Genomic DNA, 17,786 nt, shown 5'->3' on the forward strand with positions numbered 1-17,786 from the left:
TCAAATACCTTCCTATATACATTTTTAAGTATATAATGCTGATATATCAAGCAAAATGTTTTAGACTAACAAAGGCCAAATATTCCTTCAAAATATCATTAGTTTATACAACATCTTAACAAGTGATCAAAAAGGAATAATATGTAAATGGTTAGATTTTCAGAGAAAGGAGGCGTCTGCATCCACAGATTTATTTACTTGGTGAGTTTTCAAAATCTTGCAATGGAACTGTAAAAACAATGTGATTAAAATCGATAGAGCACATCATTTGCTGATACTGTTACCCAAGAAAAGGCAATAAGCCTTAGGCATGTTATTACTAGATTACACAATTTCACTGACAGTTTCAAGATTTTTAAAAGCAACTGAGAACAGAGAGGATTTCTTTTTGGGGGAGAAAAAATTTTTCTTTTCAATTAAAAAGAATTATTTATGGTAAAGTTTTAAAATGCCCTCTATAACATTTAAAGAATAATATGAAAAATTTTGTTGTTTCATAAAATAAAAATAAAGCCTCTTTTGTTTAACAATACTATATACAACCACACATTAATTTAACAAATACTAGAAATAATTCAGGGAATAATGATTGTAAGATCATTATTTTTGCACAGTCCTTGCAAAAGAATATGAAAGTCCAAATATATGAGTTTCCAAACCTCTTCTGCACAAATAAGTAATGATTCTCTTTTCATGTCTTACTGATGAAATGACAAACTTTTAAAGAGATCTTCAAATTCAAAGAAGACTATATTTCACAGTATGCTTTTTAATCAGATAGCAAATTTAGTCCTGTACATTCATTTGATAAAAAGTGACTAAATAAAACTGAACCTAAAATCAGCAAAACCTTTTACCCTAGTGAGATCTTCTCCTACACTACAAACAAAAGTTTTTAATTGCTTTGTAGTGCAAATTCCACAGCAGAAACATTCCATATAGCTGATGGAATCGACCATTATAGTTTTATGCTTAGGATAGAAAAAAATGTTGACTAGAAGAGATGAGATGATTTTAATCATGAATCCCAATAGGAAATGAGAAGCTAGGCTCACAGAAAGAAATAAATTGACCCAGACATTAGGCCTACATTTGCTAGCTTTTACCAAGTATATAGTAAAGTCAATTCAGGGGAGTTTAGATCTTTAGACCTACATCAGATGTAGATCATTTGAAAAAAATCTACAAACACCATACACTTTCTTGTCACTAATGTGCATACATACTTACATAAATACAAAACAGTTTTACATTCTAAATAGATAACTATTGAAATAGATACCTTAATTAACTGAATAATACAGAATTTTCCTTAGTTCTTTCTTCTCCCTCAATATCCATGTCCAACAATGACAAGTCCATTTTACTTCCAAAGCAATTCTCAAATCCATCTGATTTTCTCCATTCCAAATGTTCGCATCAATATCATCTCTTACTTGGATTAATGCAAGAGCTTCCTAACCAGTTACACTGATTCCAAGTCAGCCCTCTCAATGAAAACATTCCCCTCATTATAGTCAGGGTGTTCTTTCTAATATGCATCATTGTTTCTTCCCAATAAAAATCACTTCACTGGTCCCCAATAGCACAGAGTCCTTAACAGGACATACAGGAGACTATGGGATGTGGCCCTGGTTTATCTCTTCAGTCTTACCTCATACTACTTCCTCAACATGAAGTTTTCCAACCTACAGAACTTCTTTCATTTCCTACAATCCCATGCCTTCTTTACATCTTCCTTCATGCACTCTCAGCCTGGAACACTCTTTTTCATTCTTCCCTTCATCATTATAATTCCTACTCTTACTGCCCATCTCAGCTTATATATCATCTCTTCTCAAATTTTGTTGATATCTTGGATCAAATTCAGTTGAGTGTCTGCCAACCTCTTTAGCGCACTATACTTGCCGTATCATGCTCTGAATTGTACTTGGCACTTATTTGTCTATATCCCTCACTATACCCAAGTTCCCTAGATGCAGGGACGGTATCTATATTCCTACCTATTGTTTACAGGGTGAAAGAATGACAAAAGGAAATGTGCTTTGTAGAAGCACATATTCTTCTTTCAGTACAGAAAATGTATAAAAAGTGAGACAAGACTGGAGATGGAAAGACAAGAGAGTATTAGAATAGTCCAAGCAAAGACATAAATGTGGCCTTAATCAGAAAAGCAGCATCAGAGATGGGGAAAATAGTCAGATTCTGGAAATACATAGGAAATAGAGTAATAAAACTTGGTAAATGATTGGCTATGACCATGGTGAGAGAAAGAGAAAAGTCAAGAATACCTTGAGTACTGAGGTGGATGACGGCCAAATTACTGAGAGAGTAAGGGGAGGAGGAAGAATAGGTTTGAAGTAAGATAATCAGTTCAGTTTGGGATACACTAAGTTAGTTTTGCCTTTAGGGCACTAAAAGGGAGATGCCTAAGAGGGTTGTGGATATGTAAGTCCAGAGATAAAGAGAAATAAATCTAGGTTAGAAAGTTGGATTTAAGACTTACGTCATAGCAGAGGCAACTGAAATTATTGGTGTAGGTGAAATCACCCAAGAAGGATGTATGGAATGAAAACATAAGAGACCTGAGGACAGAAAACACTGGGAAGATGGCAGAATGGCAGAAAAAGAGGACTCTAAGCTCATCTTGTTCCCCAGATACAACTAGAAAACACACACATCAGTGTAAATAACCCAGAAAATGGCCCAAAGACTGTCAGAACAAACTCAACAACTAAAGGTACAGAAAAGGCCATATCACAGAGGTTAAGAAGGGTGGAGACATGGTGGGGAGCTAACACAAGACTATGGCTGCCTACAGGAGGCAGGGAGCCATGGGTGTGAAGAAAGGAGAGAAACAAACTGTCCCAAACTGGAGCCCAGACAAGGAAGAGGAATCCTTGAATCCTCATACCATTTGGCTTTGAAAGCAACAGGGCCCAAATTTTAGGAATTTGTACAACCAACAGGACTTATGGCCTGGAATTTTAAAAATAAATCAGCAGGTTTGGTTCTGACAGAGCTCAAAGGGTGATAGGAAGCTGAGTCTCCACCCTTAAAGAGACAACACAACAAATAGCCTATGGAGACATAACATTGAAGCTGCAGTTTGAAAACTGCCTGAGGCATTCATGAGGGAAAGTTATTTACTCATCTCAGAGCATGTCTTGGAAGGGCAGGTTCACAGGGAGACCCCTCTAGGAACAAAGCAGAAGGTGCCAATTCCCCCCCCCCCCCACCCGCTAGTACAAACACGTGATCATTTGCAGGAACCAGTGCAGCATGACATTCATGACCTAATTTGCTTATACCAAGATCCACCCTTTCCAGTCACTCTTGCTTCAGTCCAGGTTCTGTGCACACCCTCCCTGATAATACTACCACAAAACTTGCCAACACCACATCTCCTGACTTGTGCACTTAGGGGACCTCAGTCCCAGTGAAGAGAGTGGTCCCACAGAAGATCAAGACAAACCTTGTTAAAACTGCACACCCCACCTCAGCTGAGGACCAAATACTGCCCAAAACAGGCAAACAGAGCCACCACAGATGACTGGACTGAAGGAAAGTGGCCAGGACACAACAGCAGGGTGCACAAAACACACATAGAAAATATTCCTTAAGTACCAGATTCTGGTGGACAGGGGACACTGCACTGAAGGGCACTATAGGACCTCTTCTTCATATAGCCACTGCTTTCAAGAACAGAAAACATAGATGACTTTCCTAACATGGAGAAACAGACACAGAGTAAGACAAAATGAGGAGACAGAGGAATATGTCCCAAATGAAAGAACAGGACATAGCCACAGTAAAAGACCTAAGCAAAACAGATGTAAGTAATATACCTGATAGAGAATTTTAAGTGATGATCATAAAGACACTCACTGAACTTGAGAAAAGAGTGGAGGACATCAGTGAGACCCTTAACAAAGAGATAAAAATGAAGTAATCAGAAATGAAGAACACAACAAATGAAATAAAAAATACATTAGATGGAATAAACAGCAAGTTAAAGCAGAAGAATGAATTAGTGACCTGAAGGACAGAGTAATAGAAAGTAATCAAGCTGAGCAGATAGGAGGAAAAAAATCATGCAAAATGAGAATAGACTTAGGAAACTCAGTGATTCGATCAAGCCTGATAACATTTGTATTATAGGGATCCCAGAAGAGGAGAGACAAAAGGGGGCAGAAAATTCATGTGAAGACATAATAGATGAAAACTTCCCTCATCTGGGGAAAGAAACAGATATCTAGAACCAGAAAGCACAAAGATAAGCCCCTTGCCCAAATCAACTCAAGGAGGTCCACACCAAGACACATAGCGATTAAAATGGAAAAAAGTACTGATAAAGAAAAAATTTTTAAAGCATCAAGAGAAAAGACAGTTATATACAAGGGAAACCCCATAAGGCTATCAGATTTTTTTTCAGCAGAAATGTTGCAAGCCAGGGGCGCCTGGGTGGCTCAGTCAGTTGGGCATCCGACTTCAGCTCAGGTCACGATCTCGCGGTCTGTGAGTTCGAGCCCCACGTCGGGCTCTGGGATGATGGCTCAGAGGCTGGAGCCCGCTTCCGATTCTGTGTCTCCCTCTCTCTCTGCCCCTCCCCCGTTCATGCTCTGTCTCTCTCTGTCTCAAAAATAAATAAATTAATTTAAAAAAAATGTTGCAAGCCAGAAGGGAGTGGCATGATATATTCAAAGTGCTGAAAGGAAAAAATCTGCAGGCAAGATACTCTATCCAGCAAGGCTATCCTTCAGAACAGAAGGAGATATAAAGAGTTTCCCAGACAAACAAAAACTAAAAGAACTACAAGAAATATTAAAGGGGATTCTCTGAGTGGGAAGGAAAGACCATAAATAAGAGTAAGAAAAGCAGGAAGCACAAAAGCAGTAAAAATAAGTATATCTGTAGAAATAAATCAAGGAACTCACAAAATAAAAGGATGTGAAGTATGACACCACGCACCTAAAACATGGGGGGAGAGAAGTAAGAAGGCATTCAAACTTAAGCAACCATCAACTTAATATAGACTCCTATATGCAGAAGGTGTTATATTACAAACTAATGGTAACCACAAATCAAAAAACAATAATAGGTATGTAAAAAATAGAGAAAGAAATCCAAGTATATCATTAAAGAAAGCCTGCAAACCGTGAGAGAAGAGAACAAGATAAGAGAACTACAAAAACAACCACAAAACAAGTAACAAAATGGCTAGAAATACATATCTATCAATAATTACTTTAAATGTAAATGGTCTAAATGTTCCAATCAAAAAACGTAAGGTGACAAAATGGATTAAAAGACAAGACGTATATATTGCTATCTACAAGAGACTCATTTCAGACCTAAAGACACCTATAGATTGAAAGTGAGGGGATGGAGAAACATTTATCATGCAAATAGCTGTCAAAAGAAAGCCAGGGTAGAAATACTTATATCGAACAAAACAGACTTTATTTTTTTTTTTAATTTTTTTTTTCAACGTTTATTTATTTTTGGGACAGAGAGAGACAGAGCATGAACGGGGGAGGGGCAGAGAGAGAGGGAGACACAGAACCGGAAACAGGCTCCAGGCTCTGAGCCATCAGCCCAGAGCCTGACGCGGGGCTCGAACTCACGGACCGCGAGATCGTGACCTGGCTGAAGTCGGACGCTTAACCGACTGCGCCACCCAGGCGCCCCTTTTTTTTTTTTTTTTTTTTTTAATTTTTTTTTTTCAACGTTTATTTATTTTTGGGACAGAGAGAGACAGAGCATGAACGGGGGAGGGGCAGAGAGAGAGGGAGACACAGAACCGGAAACAGGCTCCAGGCTCTGAGCCATCAGCCCAGATCCGAACAAAACAGACTTTAAAACAAAGACTGTAACAAGGAACAAAGAAGGCGCACCCAAATACATAAAATAGTTAATAACAAATATAAAGGAACTAATCAATAGTAATATAATAATAGTAGGGGACTTTGACATCCCACTTACATCAATGAACAGATCTTCCAAACAGAAAATCAACAAGGAAACAGTGGCTTTAATGAATTTAACAAACATATTCAGAACATTCCATCCTAAATCAGCAGAATACACATTCTTTTCAAGTACACATGGAAAATTCTTCGGAATAGATCACCTATTATGCCACAAAACAAGTCTCAACAAATTCAGAAAGATCTAAGTCATACCATGTATCTTTCTGACCATAACACTATGAAACTAGAAATCAACCACAAGAAAAAATCTGGAAAGAGCACAAATACATGGATTTTAAATAACATGCTACTAAATAATCAATGGGTCAACCAAGAAAACAAAGAAATTAAAAATTACATGGAGACAAATGAAAATGAAAACACAATGGTTCAAAATTTGGGGATGCAACAAAATCAGTTCTAAGAGGGAGGTTTACAACAATACAGGCATACCTCAAGAAGAAAGAAAAATCTCACATAAACAACCTAAACTTACACCTAAAGGAGCTAGAAAAAAACAAACAAAACCCAAAACCAGCATAAGGAAGAAAATAATAAATATTAGAGCAGAAATAAATGATATAGAAACTAAAAAACAATAAACAGAACAATGAAACCAGGAGCTGGTTCTTTCAAAAGATCAACAACCTCTAGCCAAATTCTTTAAAAAGAGAGGTAAATACACTTAAAAAAAAAAAGGTGGGGGGTGGCACCTGGGTGGCTCTGTCAGTTAAGCATCTGATCTTGATTGGCTCAGGTCATGATCTCACAGTTTGTGAGTTTGAGCCCCACATAAGACTGGGTTGACAGCATGAAGCCTGCCTGGGATTCTCTCTCCTTGGCTCTCTGCCCCTCCCCCACTCTCTCTTGCTCTCCCTCTCAAAATAAATAAATAAACTTAAAGAGAGAGAGAGAGAGAGAGAGAGAGAGAGAGAGAGAGAACTCAAATAAAATCAGATATGAAAGAGGAGAAATAACAACCAACATCACAGAAACACAAAAGACTGTAAGGGCGCATTATAAAAAATTATATGCCAGGGTGGCTCAGTCGGTTAAGCAACGGACTTTGGCTCAGGTCATGATCTCACGGTTCATGAGTTTGAGCCCCACGTCAGGCTCTGTGCTGAAATCTCAGAGCCTGGAGCCTGCTTCAGATTCTGTGTCTCCTTTTCTCTCTGCCTCTCCCCTGCTCATGTTCTGTCTCTTTCTGTCTCAAAAATAAATTTAAAAAAACATTAAAAAAATTTTTTTAATTATATGCCAACATATAAGACAACTTAAAAGAAATGGGTAAATTCCTAGCGATACATAACGTATCAAAACTTAAGCTGGAAGAAATAGAAAATTTGAACAGACTGATAACCAGCAATGAAATTAAATCAGTAATTCAAAAACTTCCAACAAACAAAAGTCCAGGACCTGACAGTTTTCACAGGAAGAAGAGTTAATACCTAGGCTTCTCCAACTTTTCTGAAAAATAGAACAGGAAGGAAAACGTGAAAATGCATTCTATAATGCCAGCATTACCTTGATAACAAAACCAGATAAAGACACCACTAAATCTCTGATGAACATAGATGCAAAAATCCTCAATAAAGTATTAGCAAACTGAATCCAATAATACATTAAAAAAATCAACCACCATGATCAAGTGGGATTTATTCCCAGGATGCAAGGGTGGTTCAATATTTACAAATCAGTCAACGTAATATATCACAACTATAAGAGAAAGGATAAAAACCATATGATCATTTCAACAGATGCACAAAAAGCATCCGACAAAGTACAACATCCATTCATGATAAAAACCCTCAACAAAGTAGGTTTGCAGGGTCATACCTCAATATAATAAAGGCCTTACATGAAAAACCCACAGCTAACATCATACTCAATGAGAGTTTTCCCCCTAACATCAGGAACAAGACAAGAATATCCATTCTCACCACTTCCATTCAACAGAGTACTGGAAGTTCTAGCCACTGCAATCAGACAACAAAAAGAAATAAAAGGCATCCAAACTGGTAAGGAGGCAATAAAACTTTCACTATTTGCAGATGACATGATACTATATATAGAAAACCCTAAAGAGTTGACCAAAAAACTACTACAACTGATAAATGAACTCAGTAAGATCAAAGAATACAAAATCCATGTACAGAAATCCATTGAATTTCTGATGTTTATTTATTTTTGAGAGAGAGAGCACCAGCGGGGGAGGGTTAGAGAGAGAGGGGGACAGAGGATCTGAGGCAGGCTCCCCACTGACAGTAGCAAGCCTGATGTGGGGCACAAACTCATGAACCATGAGATCATGACCTGAGCAAAAATCATATGCTTAACTGAGTCACCCTGGTGCCCCACATTTCTGTATATCAATAATGAAGCAGAAGAAAGAGAAATTGAGAAAAACAAAACTGGAGGTATCATAATTCCAGACTTCAAGTTATATTGCAAAGCTATAGTAATAAAAACAATATGGTGCTGGCACAAAATAGACACATAGATCAATGGAACAGAATAGAAAGCCCAAAAATAAACCCACAATTATATGGTAAATTAATCTTCCACAAAGTAGGCAAGAATATGCAATGAGAAAAAGGCAGTATCTTCAACTAATGGTTTTGGGAAAACCGGACAGCTACATGCAAAAGAATGAAAATGGACCAGTTTTTTACACCATACACAAAAATACAATCAAGATAGATTGAAGACCTAAATGTGAGACTTGAAGCCATAAAATTCCTAGAAGAGAACAGAGACAGTAATTTCTCTGACACTGGCCATAACAACACCTTTCTAGATACATCTCCTAAGGTAAGGAAAACAAAGGCAAAAATAAACTATTGGGACTACATCAAAAAGCTTCTGCACAGCAAAGGAAACAATCAACAAAATTAAAGGCAACCTACTGATATTACAAATGACATATCCAATTAAGGGTTAGTATGCAAAATATATAAAGAACTTATAATACTCAACACCCAAATACCAAATAATCCAATTAAAAATGGAAGAAGACATGAATAGACATTTTCCCAAAAACATCCAGATGGCCAACAGACACATGAAAAGATGCTCAACATTACTTATCATCAGGAAAATACAAATAAAAACTACAATGAGCTATCACCTCACACCAATCAGAATGGCTAAAATCAGCAACACAAGAAACAACAGGGGTTGGCAAGGATATGGAGAAAAGGGGACCCTCTTACACTGCTGGTGGCAATGCAAACTAGTATAGCCACTCTGGAAAACAGTATGGAGATTCCTTAAAAAGTCAAAAATAGAACTACCCTATGATCCAATGCACTACTAGAAAAAGAAGACGCAGTAGGGGCACCTGGGTGGCTCCATTGGTTAAATGCCTGACTTCAGCTCAGGTCATGATCTCATGGATTGTGAGTTTGAGCCACATCAGGTACTCTGCTGTCAGCACAGAGCCTGCTTTGGATCCTCTGTCCTCCTCACTCTCTGCCCCTCCCCCCACTTCTTCTCTCTCTCTCTGCCTCTCTCTCTTGCTCTTTCCCTCTCTCTCAAAAATAAATAAACATTTTTATAAAAGGCTTACTGGGGTGCCCAGGTGGTTTAGTCAGTTAAGCATCTGACTTTGGCTCAGGTCATGATTTCACGGTTCGTGGGTTCAAGCCCCACATCGGGCTCTGTGCTGACAGCTTGGAGCCTGGAGCCTGCTTCAGACTCTGTATTTCCTCTCTCTTCCCTCCCCCACTAGCACCCTCTCTCGCTCTCTCTTTTTCTCTCAAAAATAAAATAAACATTAAAAAAATTTTAATTTAAAAAGGCTTATAGAGGGGCGCCTGGGTGGCGCAGTCGGTTAAGCGTCCGACTTCAGCCAGGTCATGATCTCGTGGTCCGTGAGTTCGAGCCCCGCGTCGGGCTCTGGGCTGATGGCTCAGAGCCTGGAGCCTGTTTCCGATTCTGTGTCTCCCTCTCTCTCTGCCCCTCGCCCGTTCATGCTCTGTCTCTATCTGTCCCAAAAATAAATAAACGTTGAAAAAAAAAAATTAAAAAAAAAAAAGGCTTATAGAAACTGGACAAAAGTTTAAAAAGCTTATATATTCAAATATATATGAATATAACTCAGTGACAAAAAAGAATAAAATCTTTCCATTTGCAACAACATGGAAGGAGCTAGAAAGCATTATACTATGCAAAATAAATCAGAGAAAGACAAATACCATATGATTTCACTCATATGTGGCTTAAGAAACAAAACAAGGGTGGTTGGCTGGCTCAGTCAGTAGAGCACGCAACTGTTGATCTTGGGGTTGTGAATTCAAGCCCCATGTTGGGTGCAGAGATTACTTACAAATAAATTTTTTAAAAAATAAATAAATAAATAAATAAATAAATAAATAAAATCTAAGAAACAAAATAAATGAGCAAAGGGGGAAAAAAGAGACAGAGGCAAACCAAGAAACAGACTCTTAACTATGGAGAACAAACTGATGGGTTACCAGAAGGGATGTGGGTGTGGGATGGGTTAAATAGGTGATGTGAATTAAGCAGTGCACTTGTGCTGAGCATCAAGGGATGTGTGGAAGTGTTGAATCACTATGCTGTATACCCAAAATGAGTATTACACTATGTTAACTAATTAAAATTTAAATAAAAACTTAAAAGAAAAGATATGGTATATATGTGTGTGTGTGTGTGTGTGTGTGTGTGTGTGTGTGTATAGGATGTAATATTACTTAGCCATTAAAAAGTATGAAATCTTACCATCTGTAACAACATAGACAGATCTGAAGAGTATGATGCTAAGCAAAATAAGCCAGTCAGAGAAAGACAAATACCATATGATTTCACTCATATGTGGAATTTAAGAAACAAAACATACAAACAGAGGGGAAAGAAGACAGACTCCTAACTAAAGAGAACAAACAGAGGGGATGTAGGTGGGAGGTGAGTGAAGAGGATTAAGAGTACGCTTATCTTGATGAGCACTGAGTAATACGGAGCTGCTGAATCACTATGTTGTACACCTGAAGCTAATATAACACTGTATGTTAATTATGCTGGAATTAAAAAAATTTTTTAATTTTTTTTCAACGTTTTTTATTTATTTTTGGGACAGAGAGAGACAGAGCATGAACAGGGGAGGGACAGAGAGAGAGGGAGACACAGAATCGGAAACAGGCTCCAGGCTCTGAGCCATCAGCCCAGAGCCCGATGCGGGGCTCGAACTCACGGACCGCGAGATCGTGACCTGGCTGAAGTCGGACGCCTAACCGACTGCGCCACCCAGGCGCCCCTGGAATTAAAATTTTTAAAAGAGAGAGCCAATGACTCCTCAGTCAATTTCAGGAATATCAACTCCTAAAGGATAATCTGAGGAAAAGAGTCCACTGATCAATGGAGGCAGGAAGAGTCCACTGTCCATAGAGGCAGGAAGGAGGATATTTAATGATGGAAAGGTATGTCAAAAGCCAAATGGCTCAAAATTTCAAGAGAGATGAGGACTGAAAAATTATATTTAAAAAGTAAGCTATGGGGTATTGTTGGCAAAAATGACAGATTAGGGACTTCCAAAATTGTTCTTGCATAAAGGCAATGAAAAAGCTGACAAAAATTATTAGAATAAACCTTTTCAGAGAGATGGAAATTAACCAAAGGCTTGCAGTGACACAGGAAGGATTTTTTTTTGAGAGACAGAGAGAGCAGGGGAGGTATAGAAGAAGGAGACACAGAATCTGAAGCAGGCTCCATACCCAGTGTGAGCCTGACATAGGGCTTGATTTAATTAACTGTGAGAGCATGACCTGAGCCAGAATCAAGAATCAGATGCTTAACTGACTGAGCCACCCAGGTGCCCAGGAAGCACTTTTTTTTTTTTTTCAAATAGTTGTCTATCAGCAAGAACAGGAAGCTTTGTCACATTTTCACTTCCCTTAGTCCCATCTCCCACACTATTTTTGCAATAGCCATCAAAAAAAAAAAAAAAAGCCTAGTAGTTGCTGGGGAGAGCAGTGGAAGGGAGTGGATAGGATGTGGCTAGAGTTCTTTTCAATTCTCATCCCCAAAGAATACTCATTTCTTGACCTTTGTGATAGTTCTCTGGGAGACCCACTTAGAAGTTAGTCTGTACTTGACCTGAATCAGGGCTCAACTTGTACAGCATCTTCTTCCAGGGGGCATTTTCTGAAAACAATTACAATCAAGTTTATAACTTCATAGCTGCCTGAAGCAGTGGTTAATACTTAGCGCAATAGTAGCCAAAAATCTAACCAAAAAGCTTAAGAGACAAAGCTGAAAATTACGATGTCCATAGGTGCCTTGAAAAGCTCCAACATATTCTTGGACACCTAGGAGGCCACACATACACATAGGGCTGCACCATCCATCCACAGGAAAGATTTGAGAAGCTCCTAAGCATTCATCTCTGGCTGACCTTGAGGTCAGAATGTTGGATAAAGACTTTATATAAGCAATTTTAAATATGTTCTAAGAAATGAAGGAAACCATGCCTAAGGAACTAAAGTTTGAGGATATCACACCAAACAGAAATTATCTATAAATATGCATAAACTATTTGTTTAAATACAATTCTGAAGTTGAAAAGTATAATAATTAAAATGAATATTTCATTATAGATGCTCAATAGCAGATATGAGCAGACAGAAGAAAGAAACAGTGAAATGAAGATAAATTAACAGAGATTATCTAGTTTGAGGAACAAAATAAACAAAAAGAATGAAGAAAAATTAACATAGCCTTTATATCTGTGAAGACACCATCAAAAGTACCAATATATGAATAATGGGAGTCTCAGAAAAAGAGGAGATATAAAAAGGGGCAAAAAGAATATTTGAAGAAATAATGGCCCAGAACTTCCAAATTTGATAATTTGATTCAAATTTTTTTTTAACGTCAAGCTTTTTTTTTTTTTTTTTTTTTTAACGTTTTTTATTTATTTTTGGGACAGAGAGAGACAGAGCATGAACGGCGGAGGGGCAGAGAGAGAGGGAGACACAGAATCAGAAACAGGCTCCAGGCTCCGAGCCATCAGCCCAGAGCCTGACGCGGGGCTCGAACTCACGGACAGTGAGATCGTGACCTGGCTGAAGTTGGACGCTTAACCGACTGCGCCACCCAGGCGCCCCAATTTGATTCAAATTTAATAAAAAACATTAATCACCATATCCAACAAGCTCAAAAATTTCTAAGTAGGATAACTTCAAAAAGATCCACACCTGAACACATATTAATCAAACTATCAAAAGAAAAAGACAAGGAGAATCTAAAAGCAGTAACAGAGGAGGAGTGATTTATTACATTCAAGGAATGTTCAGTACAATTAACAGCTGAATTCTCATCAGAAATCATGAAATCAGAAGGAAGAGAGATGACACATTCAAAGTTCTAAAAGAAAAAAAAAACCTGTCAACCAATGTTTCTAAATCCAGTAAAAACTATCCTTCAAAAATGAAGTGACTAGCCTGAGGCCAGTATTAGTAATAAACTGTAAGCACTCAGTATGTGTTGTGGGATAATGGAAGGGGAAATGAATCTAAATCATGACCACACTCCTCACATTATGCCCCAGCAAAGATTCTTTGATGAAACTTGTGGTAAAGGTAAAGGTAAAGGAGGAAAGATAGTGTATACCCTTGTCAAATCCATCTAACTAAAGAAGACTAAATAATGGGTGGTAGATAGACTTAAAGGCACCACTGATAAAAAATCTCTACATCCACATAAGCCAAATCAGAAACTGATTGGGTAAGCAAGTCTTATTTTGTTAACAGAGTGACTACTGAGACAAATACCATAATCATTCCAGGAGCATTTAGAGAGTACTTATAATATAAAATTAACTGAATAATGCAAAGATCAATCACACTCTTTTTATAAGAATTTTTCAGTGTAGTCAAGTATTTCTCAAATGGGCTTTACCTTATCCACAATTACAAATACATTTATACATTTATTATATATATTTATTTATATTTACTATATATAAATGTATTTGTACATATATATGGGCATATATATAAATATTTGTGTATACATGTATATATACTGAAATATGTATTTCATAAAAATATTCTTAGTATTTCTAATATACTGTATTTGCTATTCTTATCTATTCTATTCCCATTTAAAAAATATTCTTGTCACAACACCCTACCACCACTCCACTAAATTGATTTCACTACCCAGTAATGGTCATGTTCCCAAATTTGACCAAGTTGGTACTGAAAAATGCCAATCTAGATATGTGATCAAGTAACTTTAACACAAGGAAGAACAATTAAGTGCTCAATAGAGGTTGATACCATGGGAACACAGGAAAAAGTTAATAATTTTGACTAGGTATCCAGGTACCACTACATACAACTATAGACATAAATGAAAATTCAAACTATAGGAACTAAGAACTGGTCATAGTTCTTTTCCTTAGAACTTCCTGCAGAGGTGATAGCCATCTCCTATTCAGCATCATGACTGCCTTCAGACCTCTGTGAAGCCCAAAATTGTTAAAAGAGGACCAAGAAGTTCATCCAAAACCAATCAGAATGATATGTCAAAATTAAGTGCAACTGGTAGAAACCCAGAGGTATAGACAATAGGGTGTACCAAAGATTCAAGGGCCAGATTTTGATACCCAACATTGGTTATGGGAGCAATAAGAAAACAAAGCACATGCTTCCCAGTGGCTTCCAGAAGTTCCTAGTCCACAACATCAAGGAGCCTGAAGTGCTGCTGATGTGCAACTAATCTTACTGTGCAGAGGTTACTCACAATGTCTCCTCCAAGAATTGCAAAGCTGTTGTGGGAAAGAGCAACCCATCTGGCCATCAGAGTCACCAATCCTAATGCCAGGCTTCACAATGAAGGAAATGAATAGACGGCTTATGTGCACATGATATTTGTATTAATAAAACCATAAAACTACACACAAAAAAAGAAAAGAATTGGTCATAGTTGATTTCCTTCTTACTCCTATTTACCCAGTCTGAGTGGAAGACAAACTACTAACATATTTGATACACCAACTAACAGCAACACTTAGACATAAACTTGAAAGTTATCTGGTTTGTTGCTTAGATACTATTGTTTCTCTTGCCCTTGTTGGCTCTCCTCCTCTGGAATGAGCAACCAACCCCAGGGAATCTTCCAGTGTCCCGTCACTAAATCTGCTTATTGTCCAACGTGCCTGCCTCTGCCTCTGCTCAGATTTTCAAGGTGCCCAAGTGCTCCCCAGTCCCCAATTTTGCCTTATGTCTGTCTTATAATTTCCCCAATACTGTATGGCATTGGTAACCATCATCAAAACATGGACAAAATCTGCTCTATATGCTTTGGAGAGGTAAAGGAAAAAGGAGTATTATATCACATATACATGTTTCATCTGCACTGAATAGCTAAATTACTGCTTAACTCATTGGTCTTGCCATATCCAGATAGTGAAAGAACTATCAAGTATCTAAAGACTTTGATTAAAGTTTCAGAGTTCAGTGCCTGGCAGTGCTCCAGTAAGGAAAAAGGGCGAATTCTTAGGAGCAGGCAGTGTGGTCTGAGAGGTCCATGTGCCACACAGGGAGAAGTGGTTCCCCTGCTTGGAGTGCATTTGGTAGATGACAAACAGCCTCCCCACAGGCAAAAATTCCAGCAGACCCCAGAAAAAAAGCTTTGTTTGCTGTTGGGACAAACCAGAACACCACAAAACCTGGTGCCACCTGTGTTGTGATTTGCCATTATGTCTAAACCTCTGACACTCCATGATTGCACGAACATTTCCTGGGGCCAGTTGGCACCTGGCCAATGCTCAGCAAGACCCTCCCCCAGATAGTCAGTGGGGGCCCAAGCCACAGGGGTCTCTAAAGTGTGGGATTTTGAAACACAGCCCCATCTGAGATAAAACTCTGGAGGGAGGTGATGCCTGGCAGGTGAACAGCTTGGAAATAGGCAGGGAGTGGACAGAGGCCTGAGACAAAGGAGGGGTGGTGATCGCAGGTTGGTGAGAGCATGAAGTTCCTTCACCAGAGACTAGGGGGCTGGCTAACGTCATTTTCACCTCTCCTGTGCACACCCAGGTATGCATGCACATGCATGCACATCACACTGATCCACCCCAGTAAGCTACACAGTGCCACCTAGTGGAGAATGGAGCTATTACACCAAGTTCTGCCCAACTGCACCCTCCAAGCACATCTCCCAGAAGACCAGCATAAGTCCCTCCACCTGCTTAGTGTACAGACTATAGAGTGCTTCATAGTTTCAGTTCTAGGGGAAACTGGATGTAACTTCATTTGGGTTTCATTCTATTGGCTGGTTCATTTATTAGTTCCTTTTCTTCACTGCTGTTTTTACTTAAGTTGGTTTTTTCCCCCCATTCTTTTCTTTCTCTTTCTTGGATACAGAAAGAGAACATTTTGTTTTTATTTTTTTTTACTTTATTTTCTTAAATTTTTTATTCTATTTCATTTTATTTTATTCTACTTTGTTACATATATTTTTTTAATTTTTAAATTTTTTTCTTACCTTTTTCCTTTTTTTCCCTTTCCTTTCCCTTTTTTCTCATTTTATCAAGCTTCTTTCAACAAGAGGACCAAACCACACCTAGGATATAGTTTCCTTTATTTGATTTTTTGTTTTGTTTTTAATTTTTAAAATTATTTTTCATTTTATTAATTTTTTTCTTCCTCCAAAATGACAAGATGAAGGAATTCACCCAAAAGAAAGAACAGGAAGAAATGACAGCCAGGGACTTAACACAGATAGAAGTAAGATGTCTGAACTAGAATTTAGAACCATGATAATAAGAATACTAGCTGGGGTTGAAAAAAGCATAGAAGGCACAAGAGAATCCCTAGAATCCCCTTCTGTGGAGATAAATAAAATCTAGTCAGGCTGAAATTAAAAATGCTATAACCAAGATGCAATCTCAAATGGTTTCCATGACAGCAAGGGTGGATGAAGCACAGCAGTGAATCAGTGATATAGAAGATAAAATTATGGAGAATAATGAGACAGTAAAAAAGAGGAAACAAAGGCAAGAGATAGGGATATAAGACTTAGAGAATGTAATGACTTATTAAAAGGGAGTAACATCTGAATAGGAGTACCAGAATATGAAGAGAGAAAAAGAGGCAAAAAGTTTATGTGAGCAAATTACAACAGAAAACTTTCCTAATCTGGGGAAGGACACAGACATCAAAATCCAAGAAGCACAGAGAACTCCTATTAGATTGAACAGAAACCGACCATCAACAAGGCAGATCATAGTCAAATTCACAACATACACAGACAAGGAAAGAATTATGAAAGCAGCAAGGGAAAAAAAGTTCTCACCCTAATAGAGAAGACAGATCAGATTCATAGGAGACCTATCCACTGAACCTTTGCAGATCAGAAAGGAGTGGTAGGAAATATTCAATGCGCTGAATCAAAAGAAAATATGCAGCCAAGAATTCTTTATCCAGCAAGGCTGTCATTCAAAATAGAAGGAGAGATAAAGAGTTTCCCAGACAAAAACAAAAACAAAAAAACTAAAGGAGTTCGTGACACTAAACCAGCCCTGTGAGAAATGTTAAGGGGTGTGGGGGTGCTTTGAGTGGAGAAAAGAAAAAAAAAAAAACAAAAGAAAAGCAACAAAGACTAGAAAGGACCAGAGAATATCACCAGAAACACCAACTCTACAGGCAACACAATGGCACTAAATTCAAATCTTTCTGTACTCACTCTAAATATAAATAGACTAAATAGTCCAATCAAAGATACAGGGTATCAGAATAGATAAGAAAACAAGACTCATATATTTTTTAACGTTTTTATTTATATTTGAGA

At 37.9% G+C, this 17,786-nt stretch overlaps 1 protein-coding gene and 1 pseudogene across 6 annotated transcripts in view; one reads left to right on the top strand and one right to left on the bottom strand.

The window, feature by feature from the left end:
- STK33 (serine/threonine kinase 33) overlaps positions 1-17,786 on the bottom strand; it is a 168,831-nt gene that overhangs the window by 86,745 nt on the left and 64,300 nt on the right. The window lies entirely within an intron of this gene.
- Positions 14,438-14,844, top strand: LOC125146988 (60S ribosomal protein L32-like; annotated as a pseudogene).

Source organism: Prionailurus viverrinus, chromosome D1 (genome assembly GCF_022837055.1).
Source record: "Prionailurus viverrinus isolate Anna chromosome D1, UM_Priviv_1.0, whole genome shotgun sequence".
NCBI lineage: Eukaryota > Metazoa > Chordata > Mammalia > Carnivora > Felidae > Prionailurus > Prionailurus viverrinus.